A 14,355-nucleotide genomic window follows, 5' to 3' on the forward strand; every position below is an offset into this window, starting at 1 on the left:
CCACCACAGCCCCAGACTTTGACGCCAATTCATAAACAGCACAGAGGGTGCTGCTGGGAGCTCTGAGGAGGGGGCTGTACTAGAAGTCAGGCAGCTCCACCTCCGGCACCTCAGAAAAGAGCATGTCCCCTACTTAGATTTTCTTCTAGAGGTTTATCTTCCCTCCAGGCTCACAAAACGATGAGAGAGCTCCTTAAAGGCTTTTCCTCTGCCCTGGGTGGTCTGGTCTGCAGAAGGTACCTCAGGTGAGTCTTTTACCTGACAGAACTATAGGTGTTCTCAGTCTGAACTGAGAGCCTTCCAAAGGAATGCACAGTTGTGGAACAAGGGACAGAAAGTCTCAGGACAGGGGCAGTAGAGAACTGGAGCTGAAAGTGACGAGGAGACAGGAGAGAACATGAGGGAGATGAGTTTGTGTCTATGACAGTAAGAGGAAAGCACGAGGTTGGAAATTAAGTTTCTTGTTTAAGGTCACAAAATTAATCTCTTTTAGCCTCAGGTTCCTCAGAAAAATGGGAATATTAGAGTTTCTGGTTTTTAAATCCAATAAAACAGGATTTTATTCCTGTATAACTGCTTTCCTGCCCAACCTTAAAATGCATCAAGCATCACATAAGCCTCTAGAACAATGGTTTTCCATGTTGGCTGCCCAGGAACTGTTTGGGAAGCTGCCGACAATGTTAGTGCATGAATCCCACCTCCAGAGAGTCTGATGGAATTGGTCTGGGTGAGGCCCAGGGTTTCTCCGGGTTTCTCTCTCCTTTTCTGAATCCTCTTGCCAACTCCTACCCTGACTGACATGTAAGTGTTTCCTAAAGTTCTGTTTTTTGTTCTCATCTTTCTCTTTATTTCCTCTATATATCCCTTCCCATTCACTTTTACTTCTTTAACTATCACATTTTGGGGGATGATGCCCAAATCTAAGTCCCTGATCTTTCTTTTCTTTCTTTTTCTATCTCCACCCGGAGCGATGTTGAAGCTCCAGTACGTGCCCAGTTCTAAACTCGACATGTTGCCCCAGTGCTATTTCATCCCTTGGCTTCCCCATTTCTGTGATGATATGCCTTTCACTGTCCTACCACCAAGGCTCGAAACTTTAGTGTTCTCTTTGTGTGATGATTTTTTAAATGTATTGACACAAGAATGTTAATACATAACTTCTCTGCCCTCGCATAAACCTCTCTGCCATCTACTCATGAAGAGAATATTGTCTTTGATGGCTTTGCTAAGCCTTCCCTGTAAGGAGAGTTCTGCCTTTCTCAGGATGGCCCCTAGGCCTCATGACTCAAAATTGGGAGAGTGGATAAACAGAGACAAGACAGAAGGAAAGGACGAGGAGAATAGAAGACAGAGTCTCATGAGCTGACACTGTTGAGTGTTTCAGGACAGGAGAAATGGAAAGTGAAGGGTTAAGAGAATGAGACACTCCAGAGCTAATGAAATGTAAGAATTACTGAGAAGACAAAAGTGATGTTTAAGAATTGTTCTTAAAGCTTATGAATGGTATGCTTTTTAATGTTCTCAGAGAATGGCAAGCAAAATTCTTGGTTAGTTTTAAAAAAATTTTGTTTGGTAGGCTTTTTTCAGATGATAGTTGCTTTGAGACTGGGTCATGTGGATGTCCAGCTTGTACCTGGGTTATACACGACACCCCCTTCCTCCCCACTTGTCATATCTAAACGGTTGCCAAACCTTGTAAATTTTTTCCCTTCTAGGCTTACCACTCTTCAACTGCCCAGCAACACCATACGTGCCAGCTCGACTTCCTCATATCTCAAACATTTTTTCCTTTGGACTTCAGCTCATTCTGTTTCCTGCACCCAGAATCACTGCCCATTCCCATTGTTTTAAGTTCTTTCCATGCTTCAAAGCCCAGCTCCGATTCTACCTTCTCAAGGAGACCTTCCCTCTCAATGCTCCATAGTCTACATTCCTTCCTGCTCTTGCATACATCATTCTGAAATCAACAATAATAATGATGATGATACCAACAGCTAACATTATACTGAGCTTATTATGTGCAGACACCATTGTAAATGCTTTGCACATATGATTTCATTTCATTCTTACAAAAACCCTATGAGATAGTACGGTAGGAACTGAGACAGGATGGGTAAGTGACTTTTCCCACTTAAAAAACCTATCATTGATTCAGATAGGATCTGAATCCCTACAGTCTGCATCATTGCTATAGAGCACTGACACTTTAACACTTCAGTACATGCCTGAAATGTCCTTGTCATTCCTCTATGTCTACAGGCATAGACGTTTTCATTTGTTACTACTTTGCGTTTTGCACCTCCCCCCATTCAACACTGTCAGATGAGTGCTTGTGCTTCACTATCGTCAGATTTACATAGTTACTTAGCAATTCCCACTGGCATCCAAATAGAAGACATCAGCATGTGCATGATCAAGACTTTGACTTACAGAGATCCACTTTAGGTTGAAGTCTTAAGGGACACTTAATCTAAGAGCAGGGAGCCTATGTTTATAAATCTTACCTTTGAGTTTCATCTTCTTCCTCATAATGTCTTTGACATGTCAGCTGTAAAGCAAACCACAGAATGGCCATACTTGAGTGAGGCAAAGATTTAATGCTGCTGCTCTACTTCAAGTGGCTGTACCTAGAACTACAGTTGTGTTTTGCCAGTCATTGTGAAGTACACACACAGTGATTTAATGCAGCTTGGTTTATATTCAGAGGCAGCTCTATTCTAACATCTTGGAGTGAGCAATGGGATTGCTATGAGAGTGGAGGGCAATTCACTTGGTCAGGAATCATTTTCAGGTGAAGAAAACAAAAGTTTTAGTTGAGAAATACAAATATCAATTCTTTTTAATTATTTTAAACATATAAAGAACTTTCAGAATAAAAGCTTTCTTTGAAACTTAAATACAGACATCCCATTCAGGAAGTCCCAAGATAGAGGACTGGTTTCCCCCATCTGAAACAACCAAAAAAGTTGACAGAATAGCTGAAATGCAGTTTGAAAGGCACCATATATTAAGTGAGAGGATAGTGATCCCTGAAAGATGCGAAACAAATGAAGTAAGCACCACAGTTGCCTCAGCTTACTGAGGGAGTTTCCAGGTCCCAGTGCAAAGAGGGGGACCCAGGCAGAGCCAGGCAAACTCAGTCACTTGAGATTACAAAGCTAAGAGTCTGAGGAGATCAGGGCTGCTAGCAGAGTATAAGAAAGGAGAGAATGGCAGACAGAGAGGAAGTTCTGGAGGTTTGCAGAGGGTTCCCACTTGAGGATTCAGCTGAGGACTGACCAGCACATACATGTAAGGAAAATATCTGAGGCCAGAGAAAGAACCATCCAAAAAGATTACAGGTAACTGATTGGCACTCACACAGGTGTGGGAATAGGATCTGTCCTCACCAGTTGGACTTGAAAACCTCAAGATTCATGTATGGCTGGGGGGTGGGGGTGGCTGGGGGGGTAGGGGTGGAGCGGTGGAAGAGGCATAGAGTATCTAGAAGGGTATTGCCTCAGTAGTAAGGATTAATTAGTCCTAGACTGAACACTGCTCCAGTCCTGATTAACAAATCTTTAAAACAAGACCCAAAGGATCAAACTATTTCCAAGTGATTTAACCAAATCTTAGAACAAAGATCCAGAATATTTATAGGAATACAGAAATATTCAGCACTCAACAAAATAAAATTCAAATGCCTAGAATCCAATAAAAATTACTAGCCATGCAAAAAAAGCAGGAAAGTACAATCCACAGTGAGAAGATGAAACAATCAATTAAAACCGATACAAAACAGATATAGATGTTAGATTTAGCAGAGAAGGATATTAAAACAGTTATAACTGTGTTACCCATGTTTCAAAAATTAAATAAAGACATGAAAGATATATTTATTTAAAAAAACCAAGTACCATTTGTTGTATTTTTAATTATATGCTTATAAAGAGCATGTTTTTAATTTTTTTCGATGTTTATTTATTTTTGAGAGACAGATACAGAGCGTGGGTGGGGGAAGGGCAGAGAGAGAGGGGAAACACACAATCTGAAGCAAGCTCCAGGCTCCCAGCTGTCAGCACAGAGCCTGACATGGAGCTCGAACCCACAAACTGTGAAATCATGACCTGAGCCAAAGTCAGATGCTTAACTGACTGAGCCACCCAGGCGCCCCAGAATATGTTTTTAAAATAGACTACAGGGATGAACAATATTTTACTTTTTCCAAAAATATTTTGGCATTATGTTAATAGACTCCTTGTTTATTATCTTTTTGCTTTATAATCTATTTTGTGTTTTGCTGTGGATTTTTTATTGTGGTAAAAAATGCATAACATAAAATTTACCATGTTAACAATTTCTAAGTGTACAGTTCAGCAGTGTTAAATATATTCACATTGTTTTAGAACCAAGATCCAGAACTTTTTCATCTTGCAAAACTAAAACTCTATACTGATTAAACAACAATTCCCCATTTCTCCCTCCCTCCTGTTCCTGGCAGCCACTATTCTACTTTATGTTTCTTTAAATCTGACTACTCAAGATACCTCATATAAGTGAAACCAAATAGTATTTGTCTCTTTGTGATTTATTTTACTTAGCATAAGTTCTACAAGTTTCATCCATGTTGTAGCATGTGTCAAAATTTCCTTCCTTTTTAAGGTTGAATAATATTCCACTTATGTACTTACTACATTTTGTTTATCCATTCATCCATTGATAGACACGTGGGTTTCTTCCACCTCTTGGCTATTATGAATAGTGCTGCCATGAACATGGGTGTGCAAACATCTCTTTGAGGTCCTGCTCTCAATTCTTTTGGATATATACCCAAAAGTGCAATTGCTATATCACATGCTAAATCTATTTTTAATTTTTTGAAGAACTTTCTTACTATTTTCCATAGTGGTTGCACCATTTTACATTCCCACCAAGAGCACCTAAGTGTTTCAGTTTCTCCAGATCTTTACCAACACTTATTTTCTATTGTTGCATTTTTATAATATGTATCCCAATGGGTATGAGGTGATATTTCATTGTGGTTTTGATTCACAATGATTAATGGTGGTGGGCATTTTTCATATGCTTATTGGCTATTTGTATATCATCTCTGGAGAAATGTTCATTTAAATCCTTTGACCACTCTTTGATTGGGTTATTTAGTTCTTTGTTGTTGAGTTGTAGGAGGAACATATATTTTGAAAAGAAAAAGATCCAAATCACATTTGTAGACATGTAAACAGCAATGTGTGAGATGAAAAAATACACTATATGAGCTTAATGGCATGTTGGACATGAGGAAAAAGATTAGGGACCTTGAAGATACAGCAATAGAACTATACAAAATAAAACAGAAAGAAATATGGTAATTAAAAAAAATACAGAGGGGCACCTGGGTGGCTCAGTCGGTTAAGCGTCCAACTTTGGTTCAGGTCATGATTTTGCAGTTCGTGAGTTTGAGTCCTGGGTCAAGCTCTCTGCTGACAGCTCGGAGCCTGAAGCCTGCTTCAGATTCTGTGTCTCCCTCTCTCTCTGCCCCTCCCCTGCTCATACTCTCTCTCTCTCTCTCTTTCTCTCAAAAATAAACATTAAAAAAATTTTTTTATATAAAAAAAACAGGGTGCCTGGGTGGCTCAGTCAAGCATCTGCCTTCGGGTCATGATCTCACAGTTCATGAGTTGGAGCCCTGCATCGGGCTCTGTGCTGACAGCCCAGAGCCTGGAGCCTGTTTCGGATTCTGTGTCTCCCTCTCTCTCTCTCTCTCTCTCTCTCGCTCTCTGCCCCTCCCCCACTTGCACTCTGTCTCTGCCTCTCTCAAAAACAAATAAACATTAAAAAACATTTTTTTAAAAAAGTAGCAGTGATCTCTGGAACAACTTCAAGGAGTCTAAAATACATGTCATTAGAATTGTCTAAGGAAAGGAGAGAGGGAGAGATGAAAATATGTTTAATAAATAATGGCAAAAAAAAATTCCAAACATTAGGAAAACTTATGGATCCAAGAAGCTCAGTGAACTCTTAGCACAAGACACATGAAAAACTATACCAAGGCACATCATAAACAAGTTGCTGAAAAGCAATGATGAAGAGAATATATTATAAGTAGCCAGAAAAAGAGAAAAAGGACACTGCTGTACAGAGGAACAAAGACAGATCAACAGTAGATTTCTCTTTGGAAATAATGTAAACAAAAAGACAATGGAGCAACATCATTAAAGTATTAAAAAATACTGTCAACCAAGAATTTCATCTCTGGTGAAAATATCCTTCTAAAATAAAAGCTGAAAGAATCACCAGCAGATCCATACTAAGAGAATTATTAAAGAAAGTCCTTCAGATAGAGGAAAAATGATAACAGATGGAAGTACAGATCTATACAATGTAATAAAGAAAGCTGAAAATGGTTAACTCGTGGCTAATTATATAAATTTTCTTTTTATTATTTAAGACTTTTTGAAAGCTAATTAATTGAATTTCTAAACAAAAATAATAATATAGTACAGGTTTATAACATACATAAAATTAAATATATGGCAACAATAGCACAAAGGTTAGGTGGGGAGAAATGAAAGTATACTATTGTAAGGATCTTATACCATTTGTGAAGTGGTATAATATCATTTTAAGGTACACTTTGATGTATTAGAGATGTATATTGTAAACCCTAAAGCAAATGCTAAACTAAAACATAATTATAGGTAATGAGTCAACAAAGACAAAATAGAGTCATTTAAAAATTTACTTAATCCCAAAGAAGGTGGAAAAAAAGGAAAGAGGTACAAAGAGCAGATGAAACAAATGGAAAACACATAGCAAGATGGTAGACTTAAACTTAACCATGTAAATAACAACAGTCTAAATAGCTCAATTAAAAATCACAGATTGTTAGATTGGATATTTTTAAAGCAAGACCCAATTATATGTTCTATAAAAAATGCAGTTCAAAACTAAACTAAATAGATTAAAAATAAAAAGATAGGAAAAGATACACCATACTAACACTTGGCAAAAGAAATCTGGACTGGTTATGTTAATTTAAGATAGGATAGATTTCAGAGCAAAGAACATTACTGGATAAAAGTGTCGAGTCATCAAAAGAATATAACAAGCCTAAATATTGATATACCTAATAACAGAGCTTCAAAACATACGAAGCAAACACTGATAGAACTGTAAGAAGAAATGGACAAACCTAAATTATAATTTGACATTTAAGTACTCCTTTCTCACCATTGATTTTATCAATTCTATCAAAAGTAGAAAGAAAATCAGGATAGAGAAGAGTTAAACAATGTTATCAATCAACTTGACCTAATTGACATTTGTAGAACATTCCACCCAACAGCAGCAGAATCCACATTCTTGTCATGTGTAAATAGAGCATTCACCAAAATAAATCATACACTTAGTTACAAACCAGTCTAAATAAATTCAAAAGAACTCAAATTATACAAAGTATATTCTCTGACCACAATGAATTATGATATAAATAAAAACCAAAAGATCTCTGGAAAATCCCCAAGTATTTAGAAATTAAATGACAACTTGTAAATAACTCATGAATCAAAGGAGAAATCAAAACGGGTATTAAAAAATATTTTTAACTGGAAGAAAATGAAAACTTAGTTTGAAAAAGTTGCTTCTAAAATTCATTTGGAAATACAAAGAAATGAAGAAGAACAAAAGAAGTGGGAGGACTGACATTATTTTATTGTAAAGCTACAGTAATTAAGACAATGAGAGTAAAACAATTAGATCAATGAAACGGAATACAGTCCAGACATAGACCCACACATTTATAGACAACTGATTTTCAACAAAGGGAAGGCAATTCAGTAGATTGTCTTTTCAACATAGGATCATGAAAAAATAAAATATCTACATATAAAAAATGAATTATAGATTTAAATGTAAGACCTAAAACCATAACATTTCTAGAAGAAAACCTAGGAGAAAATCTTTGTGACCCTGGGTTAGGTAAAGATGTCTTAGACACACCCCAAAAACACATTCCATTAAAAAATACATTCATAAGTTGGACATCATCAAAATTGAAAACTTCTACTCTTTGAAAGACATTGCTGAGAGAATGAAAAGACAATCCATGGATGACTGGAAGGAAATACTTATAAATTACAAATATGGTAAAGGACTTATATCCAGAATAAAGAACTCTCAAAACTTAATAAGAAAAGTACTCGTTGATAAGCAATTAACCCACCCAATAAGGAAAGAGCAAAAGATTTGAACACACACTTCACCAAAGAGTACATATGGATGGCAATAAGTATATGGAAATATGGTGAACTTTATTAATCATTAAGGAAATGCAAATTAAAATCAAAACAAAATACCACCATGCACCTATCAGAATGGCTAAAGTTAAAATACAGACCATACCAAGGGCTGGTGAAGATGTGAAGGAACGAGAACTCTCATCCACTGTTGGTAGAAGTGTAAAATGGTCCAACAACTACCGAAAATAGTTTGGCAGTTTCTTAAAAATTGCACATATAATTCACATGATCTAGCAATTCCACTCCAAAGTATTTACCCAAAAGAAGAGAAAAAATATGTATCTGTACAAAGATTTATACATGAATGGTCATAGCAACCTTATTTGTAAGCAGCCAAAAAGTTGTCTCTGAGCCAGCAGCATGAACATCACCAGGAACTTGTTAGAAATGAAAATTCTCCTACCCTACCCTAGACCTACCGAATGAAGTGGTTTATGGGTTTACCAGTTTCCCTTTGGACTGTGAGTTGTCCCTACAATCTGAGATTAGAAAGCAGTTGGGTAATTCTGATGCAAACTAAAGTGTGAGAAACACAAGTCCCACCACAACCCCTTTCCCAGATGATGCTGGTATACCACACTTTGAGAACAACTACTTCCAAACAATCTCAAACTTGAATGAGCGTATGCTACAGATTCTCATTCAGTAGGTTTGGGAGTGTTGGGGCTTGAGATTGTGCATTTCTAATAAGCTTCCGGGTGGTACTGATTCTGGGAATTATGGTGAAGACCATTCTTGGAAACATCCTTATATTTTTTATTCATTTTTGAAAGAGAGAGCATGAGTGGGGGAGGGGCAGAGAGATGGGGATAGAGGATCCAAAGCAGGCTCTACCCTGACAGCAGTGAGCCCAATGTGGGGCTCGAACTGACAAACTGTGAGATCATGCTAAGCCAAAGTCAAATGCTCAACCAGCTGAGCCACTCAGGTGCCCCAGAAACATCCTAACTTCTTAAAAGCAGAGCAAATTAGCTACCTCAGTTCTCCCAGAGAAAATCCATCGAGTGATAAGATGGAATCTTCTGCTCTAGTACTTAAACAGTTTTGCAAGGAAACTAGAGCCCTTCCCTCTCCAGCAGAAAGAGACTCTTTTCTGGAATGTTCCCTTATTCTCTTGTAGCCTAGATTCCTACACTCCTTTAGAGCCTAGCCCAGGGTTTCCAACATTAGAGTCTTCTATGGAGCTTTAAAAAAATACTGATGCTTGGGCCCCACTTGAAAGACTCTGTTTTAATTAGTCTGATGTGGGGTATAGGTATCAGTATTTTTAAAGTTCTCTGGTGATCTTTCTGTGAACCAGAGCTTAGAATCTCAGACTAGCCTCATGTGTACTCCCAGATGGCCCCTGCCCCCTCTAATATCCATTCAACAAATATTGATAAGCCATCTTCTATTTCCCATACTCTGTGATAATGTGCTGGTGATACAGAGATGAGTAAGCCAGGTCCCTGTTCTCATGAAGCTCATATTCTAGCAGAAGAGTCAGAGAAGCCTATATACATTTTCATTACATAGGATAACTGCTACAACAGAGATATTCCTTTAAGTAAATAGGTATTTATTGAGAATTTAGAAGTTTTAGGCACCAGGAATGTTACAATAAGCAAGACAGACACAATCCCAACTTCATGATATTCATGTTCAATGAAAACCCCAAACCACAAGGGACACAGAAAAGGGGTCCCTAATCCAAATTGAGAATGATCAGAAAAGGTCCCCCAAAGGTCCTGAAGCTTCCACTGCATTTAAAAACCTTATATCATTCAGGCCCAAGAAGAAGGGAGAGTACTCAAGGCAGAAAAAGCCACAGGGAAAAGGCATGGAGGTATGAAGGAGCATGGCACATTCAGAGAACTGGCAATCCCAGGCCAAGGGGCTTCCCATAGCCCAACCCATGGAATTTGTCTAACAGCTTCTCCCTGGCCTCCACCTCCATGCTTAAGGCAGCCTTTCCCGCTTACACTTAATAACACTCTTCATTGTTCAGTAAGACATGCACAATTTTCTTCCAGTCCGTTCTGTCAACTCAGAACTCCACAATTCTGCCACTCCTTACCAGAGAGTTGGAAGAGCTCTTCAGGTGAAGAACCCTCCTCCTCTCTTCTTCAAGACCCAAGACCACTATCCAGACACACCCGATTTCACTTTTCTGCTACCACCAGGTGGAGCCCTTACATTCAATTCTTCTACTATTGTCAGACACACCCATTTTAGATTCCCAACTAATTTCCTCTTCACTGAATTTCCTCCCCACAACCCCAGGACTGGAAGTGTAATCATCTTTAATCTGAGGAAGAGGATCACAGGAAGCGTGCTCAATACACAAACCAAGTTGAGCTGTTCAGTTTGCGCCTTTCCCTTAATTCAGGCGACTCAGGGGTTCATTCTTAGCTCTCCCCTTGCTTCACCAGCTTCCGTTAAAGTCCATTGTGCTCCTACCTAAAAGACTTCCCCCTACGTGAGTTGGGTGTTCCCCATCCCCTGGTGAAGATTTCTTTCCACCCAGCCAGTGCGTGCACAAAGAATTGTCCTCTGGGTAATTTGACATCCGGATATGAAAGAGGGTACATTTTTTAGGAAAAAAGTCAAGATCCAACTTGCCAGCCCCCATTCCTACTCTCTAAGGCTGATGCTGAGATGCAACCTGCTCACTCCTTCATGGAATAACCATGATAACCAGTTTAACCATCACAACAATTGTGGCAATTATACCCCCAACCATCTCCCCTCACCACCCAGGTCCTCTCCATTTTTCCAGTCATGCTTAACACCTAGGCTGGAAAGTAAGACCCCAATAGAAAGGTAGGGAGGACTTGTTATCAACATCCCTGAGATCAGGAGCCATGCCTAAGCCATGTTGGTGTCCCACATAGCACCTAGTACAGTGCCTTAACTAATCCAGGCAGATTATAACAGACACAGATATAGCAAAAAATGTCTGATAAATTCCAGTCTATTTGGAGAATGGAAGCTATACCAGGACAAGGCCAATCACAGGATTTACCCAAAAGTCCACAGAGATATTCACTACTTCTCAATTTATTTCTGCTTACTATATATGGGTTTAGAAGATGGTTCAATTGCTCTGTGAGACAACATTTATTGAGCATATACTGCCTACTGGTGCTGTGATACTATGACTGGATGAAAATTCTCATACATAGGACTTATCCTTCCAATGACATAAATAACATTTCTAATGAGCTCTTCCTTAGCATGATTGTCCACTTGGAGATCACCACAACTGCCCTGCAGTTAAAGATTAAAGATAGCTATCCTTTTTTTTTTTTTTTTTTGTTACTTCTGTTGTGATGTAGAGTCTGATTCCTATTTCCTCGAATCTGGCTGGCCTGAGTGACTTGCTTGTCCAATAGAATGATATGGAAGTGATATTCTGGGACTTTCAAGATTAAATCTTAAGAACCCTTGCAACTCCCACGGGCATTTGGGTGGTTCAGTCGGTTAAGCATCTGACTCTTGATTTCAGCTCAGGCATGATCCCAGGGTGGTGAGGTTGAGCCCCGCATCGGACTCCACACAGAGCATCAAGCCTTCCTGATATTCTCTCTCCCTCTGCCCCTCTCCCCTACTCAAGATCTCTCTCTCTCTCAAATAAAAAAAAAATTTTTTTAAAAGAAGCCTTGCAACTTCCACCCAGACCTCTTGGAACAATTGCTCTGGAACTAGCCAGACATCATATAAAAATCTGATTACCCTGAGACTGCCTTGTGCTAAAAAGTTGGAGCTACCCACTTGGAGTGACCATGTGTAGAAAGAGATGCCTTACAAACCCAGCTTCACATAAGTGAAGAAACCTTCAGATGGCTCTAGCCTCAGCTGCCATTTGATGGCAACTAAAAGAATCCATATGAGAACTACCAACGGAACTCATTGATAATAATAAATTATTTGTTCTTAGATGCTACATCAAAAACAACTATGGTTAAGTGAGATATTATCATTGGGGGAAGCTGGGTGAAGAGTACACAGGAATTCTTTGCACAATTTTGCAATTTTGAGTTCTAAAGTATTATTTTTTAAGTCGTTAAAAACTAAAACGCTAGTCCACATGATCTGGAAAAGGTCAATTTCAAAAGAACTAAAGACAGCCGAAGGTTTTCTCTGAGCCATGTCCCAGATGCTGATAATACTAGCACTGGCTATAGCCAACAGGTGTGTGTAACTACATCCCTAAGTACATTTGCTGGCTTTAAAAGCTCAGGAGAAGGCTCTGACCACCACCCCCACCCTCCCAATGCCTCCCAGTGACTCAGCCTCAATCCTAGTGCCTCACTCATCACATTTGGCTCTCCTACCAGGGTAACACCCAGTTCTTCCTTTTGTCTAGTGAGGAAAGAGACTGCTTTAGCTCTTCATGTTTCAAAGACTGACATAACGATATGAACAGGCATGAAATGTCACTCAGCCAAAGGAGAGAGATTTTCTCTGCTAGTGTTTTTTAAAGACCTCTTTTCTTTGGTTCAAAAAAAAAAATCTTATACAAACAAGTGAAATCATGTCCTCATTCTGCTATGCTTTAGAGATATCCCCCCATCTCTAGCTCTTCAGGGAGACCACGCCCCTCACAGATGGCATCTCTGAAGAAGAAACCCCAGCCCCACTCCCCAGAGACAGATCCCATCACAGATGAAATATGGAAAGAGAACTTCCACTTCTGGTGCTTTGTAGACTCATGGCTCATGAAAAGTGGAAGCAGTCATTTGGGGTTGGGAGCAATTGGACTATAGGAAGAAAGATTTATATTTGACAAGATCAATAGAATAATCTACAAATAGTTACTAGAGTGTCTAACTTTTCTCAACTCTGAACCAGGTACCTTTGGGGTATAGAAGTGTGAGAGAGAGCCAAAAGATTGTAGTGGAAAAGCTTTGGACTTCCAGGATCTGAGCTGACATTCCAGTTTTGCCACTTGCAGTATGGTCTTGGGATGGTTTTTCATTCTCTCTGAAGGGTCAAGAAAGTTCTCCTTACCAACCTCAGGGGCTGGTGAAAATCACAAGTTAGTGCAGTGCTTTGTCAACCACTGGGCCAGTGAGGGCTATTATTATCCCATGCCATTGTGTACTAAGAGGTCAGAGAAGGAAGAGGGAACTGGGCAGGAGCTGTCAGGGAGGACTTTGATGGAGGACATTGGTCTAAAGTGGACCTTGGAGGAAGGAAAGGATTGGGAAGCAGAAAAGGCATTCCTCCCTAGGGGAACTGAGGGAGGGATTTGTATCCTGTGGGGGAGGGATGAAAGTAAGGAAACTTGACTTAACCTGTGAGAGGGGTTTTAATTGAGGAACCATATGGAAAATAAGTTAAAGGAGATAAGGGAGCCTCTGATTATGAAGAATCTAGAAAAACAAAGAGATAAGAAACGGTAAAGAAATGAGGTGAAGGATGCTCACCAGTTTCTTACCTGCATGTACCACAGAATATATCCAATACTTCAGTATTCTGAAATATTTACTGCTCTGATCTATACTGCAAAACCTCCATAGTGAACTATGTCGGACAGTGATAATTATGGCAATAATGATAATATAATCAAACAGTGACATTGATGGATGCTATATGTAGGGAAGAGACACTTCAAAATTTATTTTTTAAGCTCTCAAAATCAAAATGACATTGATCTAGTTGGACGTCTTCTAAAAGATGCAACAATACAGCTTCCTAATTAGAAAGTTCTAGGAAAGGAAAACCTGTACTTCTCTTTTCTTTCATACACTGACCTACTCCAGTATTAAATTGGCACACTGAGAAGAAAAGGCAGCACATGTCACTACACATCCTTCACCAAGATTCTATGGGGTTAGAATCCCACAATTCCAGTCTGTCATATTCCCTGACCGTGGGCATCTTGCAACTATTTGTAGATGGAGGTATCCTAAGGTAGTAAATAAATATCATGAATCATGAAGAGATCTCTCCCCCCACATCTCTCTCTCATTCTCTCTCTCTCTCTCTCACTTGGTACAGTTGTTCCTAATGTTTCTTTGGAATCTTACTGCTTAGTACTTTTGGGGATCCCCTTTTATCCTAAGCTTTAACCTAAGTTTTTTCCTCATATAGA

The 14,355-nt window shown here is 39.1% G+C and overlaps 1 long non-coding RNA gene across 2 annotated transcripts in view; it reads right to left on the reverse strand.

Moving 5' to 3' along the window:
* LOC109272752 (uncharacterized) overlaps nucleotides 1–14,355 on the reverse strand; it is a 68,373-nt gene that overhangs the window by 16,463 nt on the left and 37,555 nt on the right. For both annotated transcript variants that reach the window (XR_002082588.2, XR_002082589.2), the window contains exon 2: nucleotides 2,505–2,548. This is a non-coding gene — a long non-coding RNA (uncharacterized LOC109272752). The remainder of the gene's footprint in view (nucleotides 1–2,504; nucleotides 2,549–14,355) is intronic.

The sequence above is a fragment of the Panthera pardus genome, unplaced genomic scaffold (assembly GCF_024362965.1).
Source record: "Panthera pardus isolate Hobbes unplaced genomic scaffold, ASM2436296v1 HiC_scaffold_22, whole genome shotgun sequence".
In the NCBI taxonomy this organism is placed as follows: domain Eukaryota; kingdom Metazoa; phylum Chordata; class Mammalia; order Carnivora; family Felidae; genus Panthera; species Panthera pardus.